General features: G+C 45.9%; 2 protein-coding genes across 4 annotated transcripts in view; one reads left to right on the forward strand and one right to left on the reverse strand.

The window, feature by feature from the left end:
- Positions 1 to 16,572, forward strand: part of ENGASE (endo-beta-N-acetylglucosaminidase) — a 174,527-nt gene that overhangs the window by 57,730 nt on the left and 100,225 nt on the right. The window lies entirely within an intron of this gene.
- The window catches only part of TIMP2 (TIMP metallopeptidase inhibitor 2), a 48,132-nt gene that overhangs the window by 30,550 nt on the left and 1,010 nt on the right, over positions 1 to 16,572 (reverse strand). The window lies entirely within an intron of this gene.

The following is a 16,572-nucleotide window of genomic DNA, read 5'->3' on the forward strand; positions in this document are numbered from 1 at the left end:
ATCGTTAGATCGAAGAGGCCACAGCGCTGCTTTAGCAGATTTTTCCTCCACAGCTGCGCTCCTGGTCCCGGCTGTGCAGGGATCTGCAGCACTACCCCATTCACTAAAATGGAGCTGTAAGACTACTGTAAGAGCAGTGAGACTATGAAACTCTATGCCACAGGATGTTGTGATGGTTGATTTGCTGAAAGAGTTAAAGAGGGGGCCTGAATGCCTTTCTTGAAAGATATTATATCACGAGTTATATTTAATAGATTTCTGGAGACGGGTCATGGATTCAGGGATTTATTCTGATTGTCATACCTGTAGTTGGGAGGGAATTTTTACCCCTAATATGAGGCAATTCTCATCCGCCTTATAGGGGTTTTTGCCTTCTTGCCTTCTGTGGATATGTCATAAATGTCCTTCATGGGAAAATGTCAAAATAATTTTTTCACTTCTGCAGCTTCTATGTATCACAGTACATAGAAGCTGCAGAACGCCACACTCAGCCGAATCAGTCAGTCAGCTGCTCTGACGGATGGTTCTGCATCAGCTCCTGTGTGCGTCTGAGCGATCTTCTAAGCTCAGTACTGATTAAGTCTAGGTAGAGCCACTTTTACTTGATCAGAACTGAGCTTAGGACATCTCTCAGGAGCCGCTGTCTAAGCCTTAGGGTATGTGCACACACAAAATCAAAAACGTCTGGAAATAAAGAGCTGTTTTCAAGGGAAAACAGCTCCTGATTTTCAGACGTTTTTCAACCCACTCACGATTTTCGCGGTGTTTTTTACGGCCGTTTTTGGAGCTGTTTTTCTATAAAGTCTATGAAAAACGGCTCCATCAGAATAGTATGCCGTTTTTCCCATTGAAATCAATGGGCAGATGTCTGGAGGCGTTCTCCTTTAGATTTTTCAGGACGTTTATGCCCCGGAAAACGTGTGAAAACACTCCGTGTGAACATACCCTTAGAGGTTAATGGTAAAGAAATAGTTGATATAATAATACTCATCTACAAGTCAAGCTATTGTTTTTTTCATTTTGGGTTGGAGATACTATCAATGACTATAGAATTTATAGACAGAGCATATTCCAAAAAGTGGTATGAAAAAGGTCTAATTTTTGCCTTTTAATAAGCAGAGATGAGCAGTAAGAAACTTGTGTCTGTGAGGGGGGTGAACTCTCTGCTGGAGTCAGTGCTGACAGTTAGCAGGAGCTGGTATTCCTTCTCGCCACAATGTGGTCTGTATACTTCCTGAGAAATATATTTCAGTTTAACAAGGGATCATTGAGAATATTCAACATACAGTTAAAATGGAGCCGAACAGCACTGGGAAGCCTTACCTTGCAGCCTAAATATGTCAATTTAAAGGAACAGTGTCATGGCCAATAATTTTTTTTATATGTTAAAGATGTTAGTGCTTTAATAAAAACGTTTTTATTCATTTGTGTGTTTGTGTTTTACTTTTTCTTATTTTTACACTTTTTCTTCCCTATGGGGGCTGCCATTTTTTGTTCCATTTCTGTATGTGTCGATTAACGACACACACAGACATGGAGTACGGCAGCCACAGTCCCATAGGGACTGTGAACGGCTCCCGTCCCATTCACGTCCGTGTACGGCGTCTGTGTGGGAACTGCGCATGCGCCGCTCCCACACAGTCCTATTCGAAATTGGCGCCGTCCGGCGCCATTTTCCTGTGGACCGGAAGTCGCGGCCGGACTGTAATATTACTACTTCCGGTCGCGGCTTCCCGACTTGTGCACATGGAACAGCGGCAGCAAAGGGAGCGGACGGGCCGGAGGGAGCCGCGGCGGCAGGAGCAGGTAAGACATTTCAATGTATGTTAGTGTTTGTGTGTGTTTACTACTGTATGTAAACCTACTACACTGTGGGTTACCTCAAAAAATGGCGACACACAGTGTAGGAGGTTAAACCTTTCAAACCCCTCGTTTATCCCGGCACTAGCCAGGATAAAGGAGGGGGGGATGCTGAGAGCTCACTAGAGCGAGGGCTTTTAACCCAATGTTGCAATGCTGCAATTTTGGGAACTAGCTCCATCTAGTGACCAAAAATGGGTAGTATTATAAATTAGAATTAATTTATAATATTTCCTGACTATTTCCTGACTCGTGAAAAAAATAAAAAAAATTTGAACCATGTTTAATCACCCACACACTACACCATGCCTTTAATGAACCTTCAGCTAGCAAGATGAACATTTTGTTTCCTAGGCATGCAGTCAGTCCTCACCATGCAGACTACAATGCATGTCAAATAACCAGTCACATATCAAAGCTCAGATTCCAAGACTCTTTAGTGACCTTAGTTACCCCCTATACCCTTCTATATTACTGCTATCCTTAAAGGGTAACTAACCGCTCAACAAACTTCTGACAAGTCATCGTGACATGTCAAAGTTTTGATTGGTGGGGGTCCGAGCGCTGAGACCCCCACCAATCGCTTAAACGAAGCTGCAGAAGTGCTTGTGTGAGCCGCTCAGCCGTTTCATGTCTGTTCGACTTTTTCCGGAAAGCCGATGTATTCGATTACTTTCTAGACATTCTATTGAGCCCGATACATTGATTTCCGGAAAAAGTCGAACAGAAACTAAGCGGCTGAGCGCTCACACCGCTTTGTTATAGCGATTGGTGGGGGTCTCATTGCTCAGACCCCCACCAATCCAAACTTATGACATGTCAGAAGTTTCTCAAACAGGAGAAAAAAATGTAAAAACTCACAATAATCGCAGTGTAAATTGCAATAAAAAACAAAACGATAAAGGTAAACTTATCTGCATTGATTGTTCATACATATAAATTGAAGGCGGCATCGGTTCATGTAAATGGCGCTCACAGGACTCTCTGTACTAGATTGAACCAGTGAGACACATGAAAGTCTGTCAGCGTTTGTTCAGGAGAGGGGGGGGGGGGGGTGGCGGTGAGGGAAGATGCAAGAGGGAGCAAGGAATCTGTAAAAAAGTTGGTGCTTACCTGTGGTTTGGTGACTGTACACATCTGGGGTATGTACTGTTATTTGCAGGGTATATTTGTTTTCTCATAAGGGGTCTGCAGTTTGTTGCAAAGTTGCATGAATGTAATGGTTAGTGTATAGTGATATTGTGTGCTTTCTATATTTTTATAAAATTTGCTGGTGTCCTATTTTTTTCTTTTTACAGACCATGCTCCCATACTTTATATGGGAGCACAGCCCGGAATTGCGGATGGCTGTCCACGGCCGGCCATGCTCGTAATCACGGTCGTGTGCATGGGGCATAATACTATCGCACTCATGGGGTTGTCTGCTTTCACTAAACATATAGAGTTTGAAGATAAATCACTTTACAAGAAGTCCAATCCTTGTTGGGAATTACTTGTGTGTTACTTCTTTTTTTTTTTCCCCCTTCAATTTGCAGCTATAAACCAGATTTTTGCTGGTTTTGTGCAGATATGTATTTATGGACATAGACACATGTGGCATTATGAACTCTGCACATCTGGAATGTTTAGAAGGTGGTGTGTGTCTAAGTGGGTCCATCTTTTAGTCACAAAAAGGAACTTTCTTTTCAATATTTAAAACATTAAACTTTGATGCAAAACTGCCCGAAGACGCCGTGAGTGTAAACTGCCGGGTGGCTTTTTGACAATATGACAGGCATATACAGTAGTGTTCAAAAAAATAGTAGTGAGTTTAAAAAAGCAATTAAAGCGTAAAATCATTATAATAACTTTTATTTGCCGAAATGTACTGGAAATACCACACATTCAATTCCAAATCAAAACAATAACAACATTTATCCAGTTTGTGTTAATCCTTTACAGAAAGTAAAGAAAAAGGAATATTCGGCTGTTCAAAATAATAGCAGTGCCAGCATTTTCTTTAAAAACTAAAAAATGTAATGTATAAACTGAAATTTTTTTTCAGATTTCACTTTATGGACCTAATATTTAGTGGCATAACCCTTGTTTCTGAGAACTGCTTGACATCTGTGTTGCGTGGAGTCGACCAACTTCTGGCCCCTCTGAACAGGTATCCAGTCCAGGAAGATTGGACGACATTCACAGTTCTTCTGTATTTTTGGGTTTTGCCTCATGATGTCACCCCTCAAGGTCTCTGTGGGATTAAGGTCAGGGGATTGGGCTGCCACTCCATTACCTCAATCCTGTTTGTCGGGAATCAAGATATTGTTCGCTTACTGGTGTGTTTTGGGTCATTGTCGTGTTGAAACTCCCATTTCCAGGGCATTTCTTCTCTGGCATAGGGCAACATGATCTCCTCAAGTATTCAGATATATTCTAACTGATCCATGATCCCTTGTATGCGATAAATAGGCCCAACACCAGGTATGAGAAACATCCCCATATCATGATTTTTGCAGCACCGTGCTTTACTGTCTTTAGTGTGGCTTCAATTCAGTGCTCGGGGGTCATCTGACATACTGTCTGCGGCCACTCCACCAAAAAGAACAATTTTGCTTTCATCAGTCCACAAAATTTCTCTTTGGGCCAGTCAATGTGTTCCTTGGCAGATTTTAACCTATTCAGGACATGTGTTTTTTCCAATAACGGGACTTTGCGGGGAGTTCTTGCTGGTAACTTGGCTTCATTTCATCGTCTTCTGATTGTAGCAGTACTCACTGGTAACTTCACATCTTCTTTCATCTTTCTGGAGGTGATCATTGGCTGAGCCTGTAATGGCCGGAAGGAGGTGAAGGGAAAGTGAGCCCTAATCTACCCACCGCCCTGTCCCTGCCTACTTGCAACGACTCGCCCTAGGCGACGAGGTACCACTGGGCGGCGGTCCCTACGCTGTCTAAGTGCACAGGAAAACAAACAGGGAACATGCAAGGGAAGGGGCAGTAGCCACGGAACGCCACGAGGAAACGGAGCGGCGAACGGACAGTCAGGACAGGACGAAGTGAGTACACCCAAGCGGGCAAGGAGACAGAAGCAACCCAGGGGCAAAGCAAAGCAGGTCAAGCAGAACTGCAGCAAGGCAGAAGCACGGCAGAAGCAGGCTGGAGCAAGCAGCAGTGGGGCCAGGAATCCAAAAGAATTACAAGCACTGAGGGAGAGAACAGGGCAGGTAATAAAGGACAGGGGGCGGAGCTAACTCCGACAGACCAGGCCGCGATAGGCTCTCCCACTCCTGAGCCTGCCACCCTGGTTGGTGGGAGATGGTGTCAGTCGAACAGGTCTGGCCTCAGGTGTGGGTTGATTAATCCCAGGAGTATACCTAGATGAAGTACCTGGCAGATCCCTAACAGTACTCCCCCTTTTATGAGGGGCCACCGGACCCTTACTAAGGGGACCCGGTTTAGTGGGGAAGAGAAGGTGGAACCTCCTGATCAATACCCCAGCGTGAACATCACGGGCAGGTACCCAAGTCCTCTCCTCCGGCCCATATCCTCTCCAATGGACCAGGTACTGGAGGGAGCCCTGGACCATCCTACTGTCCATAATCTTGGCCACCTCGAATTCCACCCCCTCAGGGGTGAGAACGGGAACAGGAGGTATCCTCGAGGGGGACCAGGACGGGGAGCAGCGTTTAAGGAGGGAGGCATGGAAGACGTCATGTATGCGAAATGATGGGGGGAGCTCCAGACGGAAGGATACAGGGTTGAGGACTTCAATGATCTTATAAGGTCCAATAAATCGGGGAGCAAACTTCCTGGACGGGACCTTAAGGCGCAAGTTCCTGGACGACAACCAGACCAAATCCCCGACGACAAACCGGGGGTTAGCAGAACGTCTACTATCCGCCTGAATCTTTTGTGCGCTCTGGGACGCCTCTAGGTTCTTCTGAACCTGGGCCCAGACGGTGCACAGTTCCCGATGAACATCCTCTACCTCAGGATTATTGGAACAACCAGGGGAGACGGAGGAGAATCTTGGGTTAAACCCGAAATTACAGAAAAACGGGGAGACCCCTGACGAGTTACTGACCCGGTTATTCAAGGAAAATTCAGCAAGGGGAAGGAATGAGACCCAATCGAATTGACAGTCAGAGATGAAACACCTTAAATATTGTTCCAGGGATTGGTTAGTCCTTTCCGTTTGGCCATTAGTTTCGGGATGGAAGGCGGAGGAGAAGGACAGATCAATCTCCAACTTTTTACAAAAAGCTCTCCAAAATAAGGAAACAAATTGTACCCCTCTGTCAGAAACGATATTGACTGGGGCCCCATGGAGACGCAGGATGTGTTTCACAAACAAAGAAGCTAACGTCTTGGCGTTAGGTAGCTTCTTAAGGGGCACAAAGTGGCACATCTTGCTGAAGCGGTCGACTACCACCCACACCACCGACTTGCCCTGAGATGGAGGCAAATCGGTGATAAAATCCATGGAGATATGGGTCCAAGGTCTCTGGGGAATGGGCAAGGAACGTAGTAGGCCCGCAGGTCGGGACCTAGGGGTTTTGGACCTAGCGCAAACCTCACAAGCGGCGACGTAAGCCCTAACGTCTTTAGGCAACCCAGGCCACCAATAGTTTCTGGTAATGAGGTGTTTGGTGCCCAAGATGCCAGGATGACCAGATAGAGCGGAGTCATGGTTTTCCCTGAGTACCCTCAGCCGGTATTGCAGGGGAACAAACAGTTTGTCCCCAGGGACGTTCCCGGGAGCAGCACCCTGATCAGCCGCGATATCAGAAGCTAAATCAGAATCCGTGGCAGAGACGATTATACCAGGGGGTAAAATACAAGCAGGATCCTTCTCAGAAGGAGGATTGGCCATGAAACTACGTGACAGAGCATCAGCCTTAATATTCTTGGACCCAGCCCTATAGGTAACCAAGAAATTAAATCTGGTAAAGAATAGTGCCCACCGAGCTTGTCTAGGATTAAGCCTCCGGGCCGATTCTAGGAAAACCAGATTCTTGTGATCCGTAAGGACCGTTACCTGGTGTCTGGCCCCCTCCAGGAAGTGCCGCCACTCCTCAAAAGCCCATTTAATGGCTAGAAGTTCGCGGTTGCCAATATCATAGTTACTCTCCGTGGGCGAAAACTTCCTAGAGAAGTAAGCACAGGGGCGGAGATGGGTGAGGGAGCTGGTACCCTGGGACAAGACGGCCCCCACTCCCACCTCGGAAGCGTCAACCTCCACAATAAATGGCTCCTCTTGGTTGGGCTGAATCAGCACGGGGGCCGAGATAAAGCACTTCTTGAGGGTCTCAAAGGCCTGGACGGCCTCAGGGGGCCAATGGAGGACATCAGCACCCTTGCGGGTAAGGTCCGTAAGAGGCTTAGCGACGACCGAGAAGTTGGCAATAAATCTCCTGTAATAGTTGGCGAACCCTAAAAAACACTGTAACGCCTTAAGGGAGGCAGGTTGGACCCATTCCGCCACAGCCTGAACCTTGGCAGGGTCCATGCGGAATTCATGAGGAGTGAGGATTTGCCCTAAATATGGTATCTCCTGTACCCCAAAGACACATTTTTCAGTCTTAGCAAACAGATTATTCTCCCGAAGGACCTGGAGCACCTTCCTGACATGCTCCACGTGGGAGGACCAGTCCTTGGAAAACACCAGTATGTCATCAAGGTACACAACAAGAAAATTACCCAGGTACTCTCTCAGGATTTCATTAATAAAATTCTGGAAGACAGCAGGGGCATTACACAACCCAAAGGGCATGACCAGGTATTCGAAATGACCCTCTGGTGTGTTGAACGCAGTTTTCCACTCATCCCCCTCTTTGATGCGGATAAGGTTATATGCCCCCCGTAGATCGAACTTAGAAAACCATTGGGCTCCCTGAACCTGATTAAAAAGATCCGGAATCAAAGGAAGTGGGTACTGGTTCCTTACGGTGACCTTATTCAGGTTACGATAATCAATGCACGGCCTAAGACCACCATCCTTCTTCCCCACGAAGAAGAAGCCAGCACCTACAGGAGAAGTCGAGGGGCGAATGAAACCCTTGGCCAGGCATTCTTGGATATATTCCCTCATAGCTTTACGTTCAGGACATGAAAGATTAAATATCCTCCCCTTAGGAAGCTTGGCACCAGGCACCAAATCGATAGCGCAATCGTAATCTCTATGGGGGGGCAACACCTCGGAGGCCTCCTTAGAAAACACATCGGCGAAGTCCTGAACAAACTCAGGAAGCGTGTTTACCTCCTCCCGGGGAGAAATAGAGTTAACAGAAAGACATGACATAAGACATTCATTACCCCATTTGGTGAGATCCCCAGTATTCCAATCAAACGTGGGATTATGCAACTGCAACCAGGGAAGGCCTAAAACCAGATCAGACGATAATCCCTGCATCACCAGTACAGAGCACTGCTCCAAATGCATGGAGCCAACAAGGAGTTCAAAAACAGGAGTATGCTGAGTAAAATAACCATTAGCAAGGGGAGTTGAGTCGATTCCTACTACAGGGATAGGATAAGGTAAATCAATACAAGGCATCTTTAGAGACATAGCAAATTCCGCAGACATGATATTAGCAGATGACCCTGAATCCACGAAAGCACTGCCAGTGGCAGCCCGGCCAGCAAACGAGACCTGAAAGGGAAGCAAAATTTTATTGCGTTTCACATTAACGGGAAATACCTGTGCGCCCAAGTGACCTCCCCGATGATCACTTAGGCGCGGAAGTTTTCCGGCTTCTTATTCTTGCGCCTGGGACAGGTGTTCAGTAGATGCTTGTCGTCCCCACAGTAGAAGCAGAGACCATTCATTCTGCGAAACTCCCTACGTTGTCGAGGGGACATGGAGGCCCCGAGTTGCATAGGTACCTCCGAGTCCTCCGTGGAGGGGCGAGGAGACGGGACCTCGGGGGGGATCGCAGAAAAGTCAGAGGGGAGCACACTGAAGCGTTCTAGCTGACGTTCCCTGAGACGTCGGTCAAGTCGTACTGCTAGGGCCATAACCTGGTCAAGGGAGTCAGACGAGGGGTAGCTAACCAGCAGATCCTTCAGGGCGTCAGATAATCCTAACCTAAACTGGCACCTTAGGGCCGGATCGTTCCACTGAGAAGCTACGCACCACTTCCTAAAATCAGAACAGTATTCCTCAACCGGTCTCCTACCCTGACGTAAGGTCACCAGCTGACTCTCGGCTAAGGCAGTCCTGTCAGTCTCGTCGTAAATGAGTCCGAGGGCAGAGAAAAAACGATCAACAGAGGAAAGTTCAGGGGCGTCAGGAGCCAAGGAGAAGGCCCACTCTTGGGGCCCTTCCTGGAGTCGGGATATGATGATACCCACCCGCTGGTTCTCGGAACCTGAGGAGTGGGGCTTTAGGCGGAAATACAGTCTGCAACTCTCCCGGAAGGAGAGAAACGTCTTACGGTCCCCTGAGAACCGGTCAGGTAACTTGAGGTCGGGTTCTAGAGGTGAGGTGAGGGGTACTACTAAAGCAGCGTCACCCTGATTGACCCTTTGGGCCAGGGCCTGGACCTGTAGGGAGAGGCCCTGCATCTGCTGGGCCAGGGTCTCAAGGGGGTCCATGATAGCGTCAGCGTAGGAGAAATGGTAGACTAGGTAAGGGCTTGTAATTATGTAATGGCCGGAAGGAGGTGAAGGGAAAGTGAGCCCTAATCTACCCACCGCCCTGTCCCTGCCTACTTGCAACGACTCGCCCTAGGCGACGAGGTACAACTGGGCGGCGGTCCCTACGCTGTCTAAGTGCACAGGAAAACAAACAGGGAACATGCAAGGGAAGGGGCAGTAGCCACGGAACGCCACGAGGAAACGGAGCGGCGAACGGACAGTCAGGACAGGACGAAGTGAGTACACCCAAGCGGGCAAGGAGACAGAAGCAAGCCAGGGGCAAAGCAAAGCAGGTCAAGCAGAACTGCAGCAAGGCAGAAGCACGGCAGAAGCAGGCTGGAGCAAGCAGCAGTGGGGCCAGGAATCCAAAAGAATTACAAGCACTGAGGGAGAGAACAGGGCAGGTAATAAAGGACAGGGGGCGGAGCTAACTCCGACAGACCAGGCCGCGATAGGCTCTCCCACTCCTGAGCCTGCCACCCTGGTTGGTGGGAGATGGTGTCAGTCGAACAGGTCTGGCCTCAGGTGTGGGTTGATTAATCCCAGGAGTATACCTAGATGAAGTACTTGGCAGATCCCTAACAGAGCCTTTGACATTTTGGCTATTCTTCGATCCATTCGAGCAGTAGTTCCCCGCCTCCCTCCAGGTCTTTCAGGTTATGGTTGCCACTTCAAGGCATTTGAGGTCATTTTAGCTGAGCAGCCTATAATTTTCTGCACTTCTCTATATGTTTTTCCCTCTCCAATCAACTTTTTAATCAAAGTCAGTTTTTCATCAGAACAATGTCTGGAACTACACATTTTCCCCAGTATTTCAGAAGGAAATGCACTATAACCAACGTGTGCAACATTTACCACCCTCCTACCTTAAATAAGGGCCAAAGTTGACACCTGTTACTCCACAGAATGAAGGACTTCACCAATTTAAAGGCCCTTTTACACCGGCCGATAAGTGCGGAGCTATGGATGGGGACGAGCGGTCGTTACTCCAATAGCTCGTCCCCATACGTTACCATGTCGGAAAGCGCATCTCCTTATTGATACAGGGCGATGTGCTGCCGACAACGATAATATTTTACTTTTTTTAAATGATACGACCAGCAGATGATCGAGCATTTCCTCGTTCATCTGCTGATTGTTCCCCTATTTACACAGGGCAGTTATCGGTATATACAGGTATGGAGCTATATTGTGAATTGTAAATCCGGTTTTATCTGTATAGGTCAGAATTGAAAATTGCCCCAGCTGCAGAAGGTGTAAAATGTCCAGAAACCCCTGGAAGGAATAGAGTTAAAGAACAGATTCCCTCTTCAATCTAACCATACTATTGGTGAACTTCATTCTGCTTTAGGAAATGTAAGCAAAGGCTCCGAACTACATACTGTGTATGGTGAGAATGTTGTCAGGTGATTTTGGAGAGGGGTATACAGCACAATCTATTCTATCAAGCATGACTCTTGAAAACCCCAATCCTAAATGTGCCTAAACAAACTTACCTTTCTAGCAGAAGCAGCTACTTAAAGAGGATCTGTCACTAGTTTAGTAATGCCCAATCTCCTAGCTAATCTGATAGGCGCTGTCTCACTGATAATTCCACCGAAAACTGTGTCCCAAAAAGTTTATTATTTTAAAAGTTTTGAGCTTATTTATAAATATGCAAATGAGGCTATACTTGACAGGTGGGAGGTAACCACAGCGATTCTCCTGAGGTGGAGCTTCCTCACAGCCTCTGACGCCGTCCTATCAGCATGAAGCTGCTTCACACAGTGCGAGAGACTGAGGCTGGAGGTAAGGGGGATCACTTCAATCAGCCATATCCCAGGCTGTGGACCACCTAGAACAGGTGTCATATGAAAGATGAGATTCTAATTTTTCATATGACACCAGGATCGCAGCTGTGAAACAACCGGAGATATCACCAGTTGAATACACATTCGGGAATGGAAGCCGTAAACTATATGATCATGCTGTGTTGATGGGCAGGGAAGAAGCTGTCTGCTGATTGGACAGCGTCATACAGAAAACATTACACGGCCCGGAGTGAAAAGAATGAGTCACGTCCTATTTGGCAAATATAGCCAAATTAGCATATTTAGAAAAATGCTCATAACTTTGCAAATAATAGAAGTTTTTTAGAAAAAAAAAATTACACTATCATTATCAGCATCATAGCGCCTATTAGATTAGTTAGGAGATAGGGAATTAATAAACTGGTGACACAGTCTCTTTAAATTGTAAATTAACTAAATTATCTAATGCTGGGGCTAGACATAGACTTTTTTGTGTAGTGAGTGATAAATCGCTGTCCATAGGAACAAGTGTGTAGCGCCGATGCCAGGATTTAGTGATTAAACACAAATCGCTAGCAAATTATTTGGGGCGTTTTTGAAGACATTTTCCAGCTATTTAACGCATTCCTATGGACAGCGATTTTTCACTGCGACTTTTTGTAGTGAGGTAATTAGCCCGAGTCTCATGTATTCCTATGGACGGCTATTCATCGCTCCCTATAATAAAAAGTCTCGGTCTAGCCCCAGCCTACGGAATTATGGAGATACCTGGACTAAAAGGACATGTATTTTTCATGTGACAATGCCGCCTGGTACTTGAAGCTGTATGGAACCCCCAAAATATTCAGGAACCGTACTTTGGAAATATCATTTGCACAAAGAGGGCAAAAATAATACATGAAGAAATAGAAAAAAGATATTTCTGCTTTCCTCGGTATCGATGTTGCATTTTTATCCATGTTAGTAAGCATTTCCATGGCTCAATGTATAATAAAATATTAGTCTCATCTTGGTAACCACTTTTTGTGATGAGACTGTCCCTGCAATCAGCTGATTACCACACGTCCGGCTGCTGAACGCCCAGCAATCCGCTGTTATTGCTGGGGAAGTTGTGGCTAGCCGTGATGTGGACAGATATCCATGTATTACAAGGACGGGCTGGGTCCGCCAGAGCAGGAGCCAATTAAACTTATTGGCTCTCTGTTCCGGCTCACAGGGAACATCTCTAGATAAACCCTTTAACTTGTATATAACATTAACCCCTTATATTACATTCTTTATTTTTTTAGGATGCACATGGAATCGTATAATTCAATATTTAACAAGGAGCAGTTTTTGTATTCAATCTTTTAACACGGTATTTTTTTTCCATTATCATAAAATGGTATTTTTACAGTCGATGCTCTAAACCAGGAGTACTCAACTATTTTTAGTGAAGTTCCATTTACCTGGGTCTGCCGCCAGGCGAAGGTCCGAGTTGAGCACCAACAGTAAGAGGCTATTCACACAAATGACTTAATCGGCCGTGTGACGGCCGTTTTCTTAACGGCCGTCACACGGCTCATTAAAATCAATGTACTTCTGAGGCTATTCACACGGCCGTTACTTTAATGGACCATGAAAACGGCCCATGAACAAATAGGACATGTCCTATTTTTGCCCGTTTTCACAGATCCCTCAATAGACTCAAGTCCATAAGCGATCTGTGAAATTGGGTACCGCACGGATCAAAATCGGCGGTGGAAAACTGCATTTTTTCACAGCTGATTTAATACACATTCGTGAAATAGGCCCTTAGGCTATATTCATACAGGTCGGATTTGCCAAGCAATTCCGACCCGTTGGTCTGCAGCAGAAATCAGAGGCTTATCTGCCCACCTAATTTTTTCCCCGTTTGCTAGTACATTATACGGTACAATAAATGGCGCTACGACAAACTACAACTCGCCCCGCAAAAATCAAGCCCTCGTCGGACTATATCGACGGAAAAATGAAAAAGTTATGGCTTTTGGAAGGTGGGGAGGAAAAAATTAAAATTAAATCTGAAAAATGGCCGCGGCTGGTGGATCCCCAAAATCCCCAATGTTTGAAGTATTATGTGAAGCAACTTGAAGAACTGTAGGAAACCTATAATTTATTTCTGCAATGTAACCGAGAGTCTTTCCAACAGGAATTCTGGGTACCATTTCCTCTTTACTTCATCAGCAAAAAAAAATAATCTGCAAAGTTTTCATTATTATTTGTTAAAAGGTTTTTGCAGATTGTCTTTCTATCTGGATTGATTCCAACTGTAAAAATGTCCACAAAGAATGTCCACATATGTAAAAATACAAATATGCTGAACAGGCATCTTGTCGGAGCACAATAAACTGTGCCCATATGTTTAACTGCCCATTTAAGGAAGCACGACTACCACTTCTAAAGGCGGAATGTTTCCTTTAACTCAGCATCTCCTCCCCGTTCCCCTTCATCTGGATATGGTTAATGTGCAAAGGTGGGACGTAGCCAGAGCGTTCTACGAAAAAACATACGAATGTGTATATATCATTCAAGTCCATACGTAAGAGACATTACTAAACCAGTTTGTAAACGGCAACAACGGCCATTGCATCTACGGTCATGTATCGCAGACTTAACCCCTTCCCACGCATGCATTCTGGGCCTTAATGACCAAACAATATTCTCTGCGTCGTTAGGATTGCGGCGATACCACATATGTATCGTTTTTTATGTTTTACTAAATTTGCACAATAAAAACACCTTTGATCTAAAATTATTTGTTATTGCATCGCCGCTTTCCAAGAGCCATAACTTGTTTATTTTTCCGTCAATGTCGCCGTATGCCGCCGATCGGTGACAGAGGTATCCCGCTCCTTCTGTAAACCACTAAGACGCCGCAGTCGCCGATGGCGGCAGCATCTAACGAGTTAAACAGTCACGATCAAAGGAGACTTTGATTGCTACCATTAGAGCAGGAGCCCGGCTGGCAGGAGACAGCCGAACGCCCTCTCAAGGATGCACGAGACACCCGGGCAGGACTTAGACTAGGCTGCCGAGCCTAAGGCCCATTAGTGACCGCCGTAAAAAGGCACATGGGTGGTCATTAAGGGGTTAAAGGAACACTAAAAAGTGTATACAAACTAGACCCGTACAGAGATCTCTTAAAATCATTTACATGTACGTCTTAAAGGTTTCTGGTGGTTCCCATAACTGGAGATTAAGGGCTCATTCAGACGAGCGGGTTCCTGGTCAGTGTGCTGTGCGTTGTAATAACTCACAGCACACGGACCCATTCATTTCAATGGGGCCATTCACACATGCGTGAGTTTTCACACCGCGAGTGTCCGTCGCGTGAAACTCACTGCATGTCCTATATTGGTGCACACTGATGCCAATACGCAACGCACACTGATGCCAATACGCAACGCACACTGATGGCATACGGACATGAACTGTAGGAAAAACTCTGCGTTTTTTATGTGCGCAAATCGGACACGCTCGTCTGAATGTAGCCTAAGTAATGATCATTGTGTCGGACCCTTTTCAGAACATCATTACATTGTTGAACACTAGAGTCAGCCTCTCCCCAGCCTGAAATGGCTTCTTACTGCAGTACAGGGGGTTTTACACTGGGCGATTATCGGGCAGACAGGCGTTTATAGAACGCTCGTTCCCGATAATTGCGCTGTGTAAACTGGGCAGCGATCAGCAGATGAACGATCAAACGCTCTACCATCTGCTGATCGTATCGTTATAAAAAGTGAAATATTATCGTTGTTGGCAGCGCATCTTGGTGTCTAAACAGGGAGACGCGCTGCCGACATGATAATAATGTATCAGGACCAGCGATAGGAGTAACGACCGCTCGTCCCCATCCATAGCTCCGTGTGACAGGAGCAAACGAGCGGCGATCAACGATGTCACGTTGATCGGCGCTCGCTGCCTCGACCAAAATCAGCCGGTGTAATAGGGGCTTAACTGTTCAGGAAATGGAGAGAAGATAAACATTAGGTTTATCATCAACTTTAGGGGCCTTTTACACGGGGTGATTATTGCGTACAATTTCGACTAAAAGTTAGCGATCATTGACCAGCGTAAGCAATTGCAGACTCAACTCGTTTGTCGTCGATCAAATCTTTTACGATGGCCTAAAAATGATCATTTGTCTGTGTGATATCCCCACGTGTAAACAGGCATGTGCTAGTCGTTGGCAGACACGTTGGCCGAGGCGTGGTATGTGCTCATAGGAGCAAAGACAAGTGATCCCCAAACCGATCGAAATTCCGAAAAAGACATACGGTTATCGGTACATATAAATGAATGTCTTTCGAACATTAACAACTCGCTATATCGCCCATTGGCAGTGGTTTTTGCAGATTCTACTGCACGTGTAAAAGGACTATAACAGACATTGAGATTGAAATAGATGTTTTAAAGGGTAGTTCCATCTACGAGCGCGGCTACGTCTTCCCCAGAAGTTTAAAAAATGGCGGGAGGAGATGCAGCTGGGAGAGTGGGGGTCTGGTTGCCTAGGCAACAATACGACTCTTTGGCAACTTCCTACTCTTTTGCAGGAGTGGTTTCTGGCGTCATACAGTTGCCTAGGCAACCAGACCACTCAATTTCCCGTCTCTGTCCCCCTGCCCCAACTTTCAAACTTCTAGCAGGAAACGTAGATGGAACTGCCCTTGAAATGAAATCAGAAGTATAATATAAGGCTCAGGAGAACTTGGCTTTTTTTTGACCTTACAAGAACTTATTTGACCTTACAAGAACTTTCATAGATCAACAAAAAAAACAATCCAAAAAGTTAGACACCAGCAGCAAATATTAGGCACAATAACCGGAAATTTGCCCAACCCCAGGCTAAGATCAATGCCAATGGTAATGTAAGACAAGTGACAGACAGATCAGAAAAAATAGGAGTCTAGGAAGGTCCATGGGTAGCATGCTGCCCTCTGCTACCCGTAATTTATCCTCTATGTGATGTCGCATAGTGCCAACCTTCCTACATCACTTTAATGTGGGTTTTGTCAGGAGACTTGTGGCAATACACAAGGCTGTTTTTTTTTTACATAGAAGAACCATGTTTATAAATGGATAAAGTAGAGGATTTTACAAGCGTTCCACACTATACAAGAACAGCCCGAACATATAAAAATAAAATATAAAATGCCCTAGAAAAGAACCCCCAGCTTCTCCGTACCAGGTTTGGGAACCATATCTGAGGACTGGGTAGGGCTAGACAGATCCCAAAAGATAGGCAGTCAACGCACCTAGAGATTTTGTAACTTTTTAGGTTG

This window comes from Rhinoderma darwinii, chromosome 13 (assembly GCF_050947455.1).
Source record: "Rhinoderma darwinii isolate aRhiDar2 chromosome 13, aRhiDar2.hap1, whole genome shotgun sequence".
Lineage (NCBI taxonomy): Eukaryota > Metazoa > Chordata > Amphibia > Anura > Rhinodermatidae > Rhinoderma > Rhinoderma darwinii.